This window comes from Schistocerca gregaria, unplaced genomic scaffold, assembly GCF_023897955.1.
Source record: "Schistocerca gregaria isolate iqSchGreg1 unplaced genomic scaffold, iqSchGreg1.2 ptg000650l, whole genome shotgun sequence".
Classification (NCBI taxonomy): Eukaryota; Metazoa; Arthropoda; class Insecta; order Orthoptera; family Acrididae; genus Schistocerca; species Schistocerca gregaria.
The window spans coordinates 57,501-65,000 of NW_026062035.1; the positions used below are offsets into that span (position 1 = coordinate 57,501).

Below are 7,500 nucleotides of genomic sequence, written 5' to 3' on the forward strand. Positions count from 1 at the left end.
AGGGTCCGTCCCCCCGCACAGTGGTGACGGTGTGCGGGTAGTGTTTCCGACACCTCTTCCTGCGGTGGCAACTCTGGGGCAGAGTCGATACTCGCCCACTGGTGGAAGGTAAGCATTCTGCTTTACATCAGTACATAACTAATATTTCAGTCGTCTGACGTCCCTCCTTAGTAAATGATGCAGGACCACATACATAGATGATACATACTGTAAACTGGGGAGGACAGTGTGAACCGCACTCGACCCAGTCACCCTATCTCACAGTCCACTCTGTGTGTAACAAAGCGAAAGCACCAAAGCACTATCGTTCAACAACATCCATTTTATCCTCGCTGCCACAGGACACTATCCAAACAACGACAAGAGGAACGTCACGTCCACTAATAAGACAGAATGTCTCACATCACCCGCAAACAACGCAGCTCAAATCAGCCAGCAACACCCACAGTGGTCCACCCAGTATCAACACAGGACGCAACGCCACGCCACAACACAAAAGGTACAAGTAATAAAATACCCTTTGGCCACACCCCTTATAAAGGCATCGAACCAACCCACCACCTGACACCAGCCAAACGTACATCCTGATTTGACACATCTCTGGCAACCTAACCCACGTTGGCCCTTAACCTAACCCACGTTGGCCCTTAACCTAACCCACGTTGGCCCTTAACCTAACCCACGTTGGCCCTTAACCTAACCCACGTTGGCCCTTAACCTAACCCACGTTGGCCCTTAACCTAACCCACGTTGGCCCTTAACCTAACCCACGTTGGCCCTTAACCTAACCCACGTTGGCCCTTAACCTAACCCACGTTGGCCCTTAACCTAACCCACGTTGGCCCTTAACCTAACCCACGTTGGCCCTTAACCTAACCCACGTTGGCCCTTAACCTAACCCACGTTGGCCCTTAACCTAACCCACGTTGGCCCTTAACCTAACCCACGTTGGCCCCTAACCTAACCCACGTTGGCCCCTAACCTAACCCACGTTGGCCCCTAACCTAACCCACGTTGGCCCCTAACCTAACCCACGTTGGCCCCTAACCTAACCCACGTTGGCCCCTAACCTAACCCACGTTGGCCCCTAACCTAACCCACGTTGGCCCCTAACCTAACCCACGTTGGCCCCTAACCTAACCCACGTTGGCCCCTAACCTAACCCACGTTGGCCCCTAACCTAACCCACGTTGGCCCCTAACCTAACCCACGTTGGCCCCTAACCTAACCCACGTTGGCCCCTAACCTAACCCACGCTGCACCTTAACCTAAGTTACGCTGCACCTTAACCTAAGTTACGCTGCACCTTAACCTAAGTTACGCTGCACCTTAACCTAAGTTACGCTGCACCTTAACCTAAGTTACGCTGCACCTTAACCTAAGTTACGCTGCACCTTAACCTAAGTTACGCTGCACCTTAACCTAAGTTACGCTGCACCTTAACCTAACTTACACTGCACCTTAACCTAACTTACACTGCACCTTAACCTAAGTTACACTGCACCTTAACCTAAGTTACACTGCACCTTAACCTAAGTTACACTGCACCTTAACCTAAGTTACACTGCACCTTAACCTAAGTTACACTGCACCTTAACCTAAGTTACACTGCACCTTAACCTAAGTTACACTGCACCTTAACCTAAGTTACACTGCACCTTAACCTAAGTTACACTGCACCTTAACCTAAGTTACACTGCACCTTAACCTAAGTTACACTGCACCTTAACCTAACTTACACTGCACCTTAACCTAACTTACACTGCACCTTAACCTAACTTACACTGCACCTTAACCTAACTTACACTGCACCTTAACCTAACTTACACTGCACCTTAACCTAACTTACACTGCACCTTAACCTAACTTACACTGCACCTTAACCTAACTTACACTGCACCTTAACCTAACTTACACTGCACCTTAACCTAACTTACACTGCACCTTAACTGTCACATGTAACGTCACAGGAATGTAGCTTTGCCTAACAGCAACCCTCTGAACATAGTTCACTGCTTGGATCCTCTGGTGTCATGTGTATTTCTTGATGCCATGGTGCGTACCCTCACATAAAGGTCTTTCGAGTGTTGCGTACTTTCTACACAGTCCCGCTAACCACTGGAAGGGTGTACCGCTACAGAACGAATATCGCCCTCCCCTCCTGCCCTTCCAAGCTGGTCGGTCAGGCGTTTGTTTGTGAAATGAGCCTTGCAGCTGTTCAGTTGCATTCGGTTGTCGATGCAGTCAGTGTACGTTGTGGTACGGCCTGTGTGGACTGTCCGCTGATGTACGCGTAACCCACACTGATCATCCGTCGTTACGTACTGAGTGACATAATGTGGCACATGCTTGACCGTACACCGGCTGCGCCCTACAATGGCGAATCATAAGGGCCATATGTTGTGCACGATGCTACTTGTCTCGTCTCCCCATTACAGCGAGATTGCACTGTTGTACGCCGTACAGACATGTGGTAAGTAGGTACGGACGAAAGTATTGCATGTTGGCCCCCCCCCCCCCCCTCCTCCCTCTGCCGGGAATCAGCGTGAGCCGTCTGTTGATGTAGCGACGAGGGTTTTCCTATTTAATCGTATTGCCCCACACAACATGATAGCACGGTGGACCGCGTTCCACATCTGCGACATGCTACAGAGGCCGGTTGACAGTCGACCGCGCAAGGGACATTGCACACGTGCGCGGACCATCTTCCACGTGTTCTCTCGTGTACATGCCGCAGTGTGTATGTGGGCTGATGTAGCGTGTCGTGACACATAACATGCAGGCATGCCAGAATCGTAGATTTCGCAAATGTAGATTGACGTATACGTTTGCTGCCAAAGATCCGCAAATGAACTGGAAATCAGTTGTTGAGCGGTTGTTCGCGCTGCAGGTGCATCGGTGATAGCGACGATCGGTACATCTGTGAACCGGTTGTTTCGGCGGTACCCGCCATGCCCCCGAACCTGAGTTGGCCATGTGGGTATGAAGCGATACGAGGCTGTGGCTTGGCGGGACAGTCCCCGGCCGGTGAGGGGGGGCCGCCCGGCGTGCTGGCCGCGCGCTGCGTGAGCGCACGCACTACAGCCGGCTGGTGGGGGGCGCCCAGTGGCAGGAGCGCCGGCCGACGGGCCCGGCTGGCGTCCCAGCTATGCGCCGGCGCACCCTGCGCGCGGCGCCAGGCGGCCAAAGTGGGTTCTGCCGAGCCCGGTGCGAAGCGCGGTGGACATCTGCAGTGTGCTGGTCCGATTGCGGACTGTGTGCGTTGAGGATGCGCCGCCGCCCGGCACTCGGCGTCGCGACGCCGTCTGCTGCTCGGTCGCCCCCAGCGGTTCTCGCAGGTGGTTTGTATCGCAGCTCTGCGGACGTGTTGGCGCGTGCGCTGTGCTGGGAGAGTTCGCTTCTGCACCCAAGTGGGGCTTTGCCCTTCTGTGGCGCTGGCGTTGGAGCTGCCGGTCACCGTAGGTGGCGCGTGTTGTTTCCCGCCGGCAATGCCACGACAGCACGCTCCCGGGCCTCTGTCGGCAGCGGCAAGCTCAGTTGGGAGCACGGGTGTTCGCACTGAAAGCGTCTACTCGCCTATCTCCGGGCGATTGCGCCTCTCTCGAACCCGACCAAGTACTTAGGACGGCGCTGCGCGCCGCCGGGACCTGAGAGGGTTTCGAGGTGTATCGTGCAGGGGAGCTCAGCCTCCTCCTGTTTGCAGAATAATTGAGCGGACGCTTGCGTGTTCGCGCGGGCCCTCGGGACACACTCCCGGGCGGCCGGCTGCTCAGCTCTCGTTGACGCAGCTCCCTGGTTGATCCTGCCAGTAGTCATATGCTTGTCTCAAAGATTAAGCCATGCATGTCTCAGTACAAGCCGCATTAAGGTGAAACCGCGAATGGCTCATTAAATCAGTTATGGTTCCTTAGATCGTACCCACGTTACTTGGATAACTGTGGTAATTCTAGAGCTAATACATGCAAACAGAGTCCCGACCAGAGATGGAAGGGACGCTTTTATTAGATCAAAACCAATCGGATTGGCTCGTCTGGTCCGTTTGCCTTGGTGACTCTGAATAACTTTGGGCTGATCGCACGGTCCTCGTACCGGCGACGCATCTTTCAAATGTCTGCCTTATCAACTGTCGATGGTAGGTTCTGCGCCTACCATGGTTGTAACGGGTAACGGGGAATCAGGGTTCGATTCCGGAGAGGGAGCCTGAGAAACGGCTACCACATCCAAGGAAGGCAGCAGGCGCGCAAATTACCCACTCCCGGCACGGGGAGGTAGTGACGAAAAATAACGATACGGGACTCATCCGAGGCCCCGTAATCGGAATGAGTACACTTTAAATCCTTTAACGAGTATCTATTGGAGGGCAAGTCTGGTGCCAGCAGCCGCGGTAATTCCAGCTCCAATAGCGTATATTAAAGTTGTTGCGGTTAAAAAGCTCGTAGTTGGATTTGTGTCCCACGCTGTTGGTTCACCGCCCGTCGGTGTTTAACTGGCATGTATCGTGGGACGTCCTGCCGGTGGGGCGAGCCGAAGGCGTGCTTGCGCGCCCCGAGGCGGACCCCGTTGAAATCCTACCAGGGTGCTCTTAGTTGAGTGTCTCGGTGGGCCGGCACGTTTACTTTGAACAAATTAGAGTGCTTAAAGCAGGCAAGCCCGCCTGAATACTGTGTGCATGGAATAATGGAATAGGACCTCGGTTCTATTTTGTTGGTTTTCGGAACCCGAGGTAATGATTAATAGGGACAGGCGGGGGCATTCGTATTGCGACGTTAGAGGTGAAATTCTTGGATCGTCGCAAGACGAACAGAAGCGAAAGCATTTGCCAAGTATGTTTTCATTAATCAAGAACGAAAGTTAGAGGTTCGAAGGCGATCAGATACCGCCCTAGTTCTAACCATAAACGATGCCAGCCAGCGATCCGCCGCAGTTCCTCCGATGACTCGGCGGGCAGCCTCCGGGAAACCAAAGCTTTTGGGTTCCGGGGGAAGTATGGTTGCAAAGCTGAAACTTAAAGGAATTGACGGAAGGGCACCACCAGGAGTGGAGCCTGCGGCTTAATTTGACTCAACACGGGAAACCTCACCAGGCCCGGACACCGGAAGGATTGACAGATTGATAGCTCTTTCTTGATTCGGTGGGTGGTGGTGCATGGCCGTTCTTAGTTGGTGGAGCGATTTGTCTGGTTAATTCCGATAACGAACGAGACTCTAGCCTGCTAACTAGTCGCGTGACATCCTTCGTGCTGTCAGCGATTACTTTTCTTCTTAGAGGGACAGGCGGCTTCTAGCCGCACGAGATTGAGCAATAACAGGTCTGTGATGCCCTTAGATGTTCTGGGCCGCACGCGCGCTACACTGAAGGAATCAGCGTGTCTTCCTAGGCCGAAAGGTCGGGGTAACCCGCTGAACCTCCTTCGTGCTAGGGATTGGGGCTTGCAATTGTTCCCCATGAACGAGGAATTCCCAGTAAGCGCGAGTCATAAGCTCGCGTTGATTACGTCCCTGCCCTTTGTACACACCGCCCGTCGCTACTACCGATTGAATGATTTAGTGAGGTCTTCGGACTGGTACGCGGCATCGACTCTGTCGTTGCCGATGCTACCGGAAAGATGACCAAACTTGATCATTTAGAGGAAGTAAAAGTCGTAACAAGGTTTCCGTAGGTGAACCTGCGGAAGGATCATTACCGACTAGACTGCATGTCTTTCGATGTGCGTGTCGTGTCGCGCAACACGCTACCTGTACGGCAGTAGCCGTGCGCCGCGTGCGGAACCACGCGTGCCTCTCAAAACTAGCGCAAGTGTTGTTGTGTGGTACGAGCGCTGAAGCTCTGGAGCGGCTGGCCTGTGGCACCTGGCGCCTGGCGCCGGTTTTGAATGACTTTCGCCCGAGTGCCTGTCCGCTCCGGTGTGGAGCCGTACGACGCCCATCGGCCGTCAGGCCGTTGGACACAAAGTAATGGAACAGGGGCCGTCAAACGCCTCAGTCCCGCCTCTGCAACTGTCTTGAAAGAGACGGTGGAGAACTGAAAAGATAAAGATCACCCAGGACGGTGGATCACTCGGCTCGTGGGTCGATGAAGAACGCAGCAAATTGCGCGTCGACATGTGAACTGCAGGACACATGAACATCGACGTTTCGAACGCACATTGCGGTCCATGGATTCCGTTCCCGGGCCACGTCTGGCTGAGGGTCGGCTACGTATACTGAAGCGCGCGGCGTTTGTCCCGCTTCGGGCGCCTGGGAGTGTCGTGGTCGCCTGTGTGGCCGGCCGCGTCTCCTTAAACGTGCGATGCGCGCCCGTCGCCTGGCGGTTCGCATACCGGTGCTTTCTCGGTAGCGTGCACAGCCGGCTGGCGGTGTGGCGTGCGACACCTCGTACAACGACCTCAGAGCAGGCGAGACTACCCGCTGAATTTAAGCATATTACTAAGCGGAGGAAAAGAAACTAACAAGGATTCCCCCAGTAGCGGCGAGCGAACAGAGAAGAGTCCAGCACCGAACCCCGCAGGCTGCCGCCTGTCGTGGCATGTGGTGTTCGGGAGGGTCCACTACCCCGACGCCTCGCGCCGAGCCCAAGTCCAACTTGAATGAGGCCACGGCCCGTAGAGGGTGCCAGGCCCGTAGCGGCCGGTGCGAGCGTCGGCGGGACCTCTCCTTCGAGTCGGGTTGCTTGAGAGTGCAGCTCCAAGTGGGTGGTAAACTCCATCTGAGACTAAATATGACCACGAGACCGATAGCGAACAAGTACCGTGAGGGAAAGTTGAAAAGAACTTTGAAGAGAGAGTTCAAAAGTACGTGAAACCGTTCTGGGGTAAACGTGAGAAGTCCGAAAGGTCGAACGGGTGAGATTCACGCCCATCCGGCCACTGGCCCCCGCCCTCGGCAGATGGGGCCGGCCGCCCGCGCGGAGCAATCCGCGGCGGGGTCGTGTCCGGTTGCCTTTCCACTCGCCGCGGGGTGGGGCCGTTCCGGTGTGCGGTGGGCCGCACTTCTCCCCTAGTAGGACGTCGCGACCCGCTGGGTGCCGGCCTACGGCCCGGGTGCGCAGCCTGTCCTTCCGCGGGCCTCGGTTCGCGTCTGTTGGGCAGAGCCCCGGTGTCCTGGCTGGCTGCTCGGCGGTATATCTGGAGGAGTCGATTCGCCCCTTTGGGCGCTCGGGCTCCCGGCAAGCGCGCGCGGTTCTTCCCGGATGACGGACCTACCTGGCCCGGCCCCGGACCCGCGCCGCTGTTGGCTCGGGATGCTCTCGGGCGGAATAATCGCTCCCGTCAGCGGCGCTTCAGCTTTGGACAATTTCACGACCCGTCTTGAAACACGGACCAAGGAGTCTAACATGTGCGCGAGTCATTGGGCTGTACGAAACCTAAAGGCGTAATGAAAGTGAAGGTCTCGCCTTGCGCGGGCCGAGGGAGGATGGGGCTTCCCCGCCCTTCACGGGGCGGCGGCCTCCGCACTCCCGGGGCGTCTCGTCCTCATTGCGAGGTGAGGCGCACCTAGAGCG

The 7,500-nt window shown here is 55.7% G+C and overlaps 3 non-coding genes across 3 annotated transcripts in view; all 3 read left to right on the plus strand.

The window, feature by feature from the left end:
- The first annotated feature begins 3,789 nt into the window (after positions 1 to 3,789).
- Positions 3,790 to 5,682, plus strand: LOC126318032 (small subunit ribosomal RNA). Its single transcript, XR_007557119.1, has one exon. It is a non-coding gene; the product is annotated as a small subunit ribosomal RNA (ribosomal RNA).
- A 355-nt stretch (positions 5,683 to 6,037) lies between these two features.
- On the plus strand, positions 6,038 to 6,192 carry LOC126318014 (5.8S ribosomal RNA). Its single transcript, XR_007557103.1, has one exon. It is a non-coding gene; the product is annotated as a 5.8S ribosomal RNA (ribosomal RNA).
- A 188-nt stretch (positions 6,193 to 6,380) lies between these two features.
- Positions 6,381 to 7,500, plus strand: part of LOC126318050 (large subunit ribosomal RNA) — a 4,222-nt gene continuing 3,102 nt past the window's right edge. Inside the window, exon 1 of the ribosomal RNA XR_007557136.1 lies at positions 6,381 to 7,500. This exon is cut by the window's right edge and continues 3,102 nt beyond it. This is a non-coding gene — a ribosomal RNA (large subunit ribosomal RNA).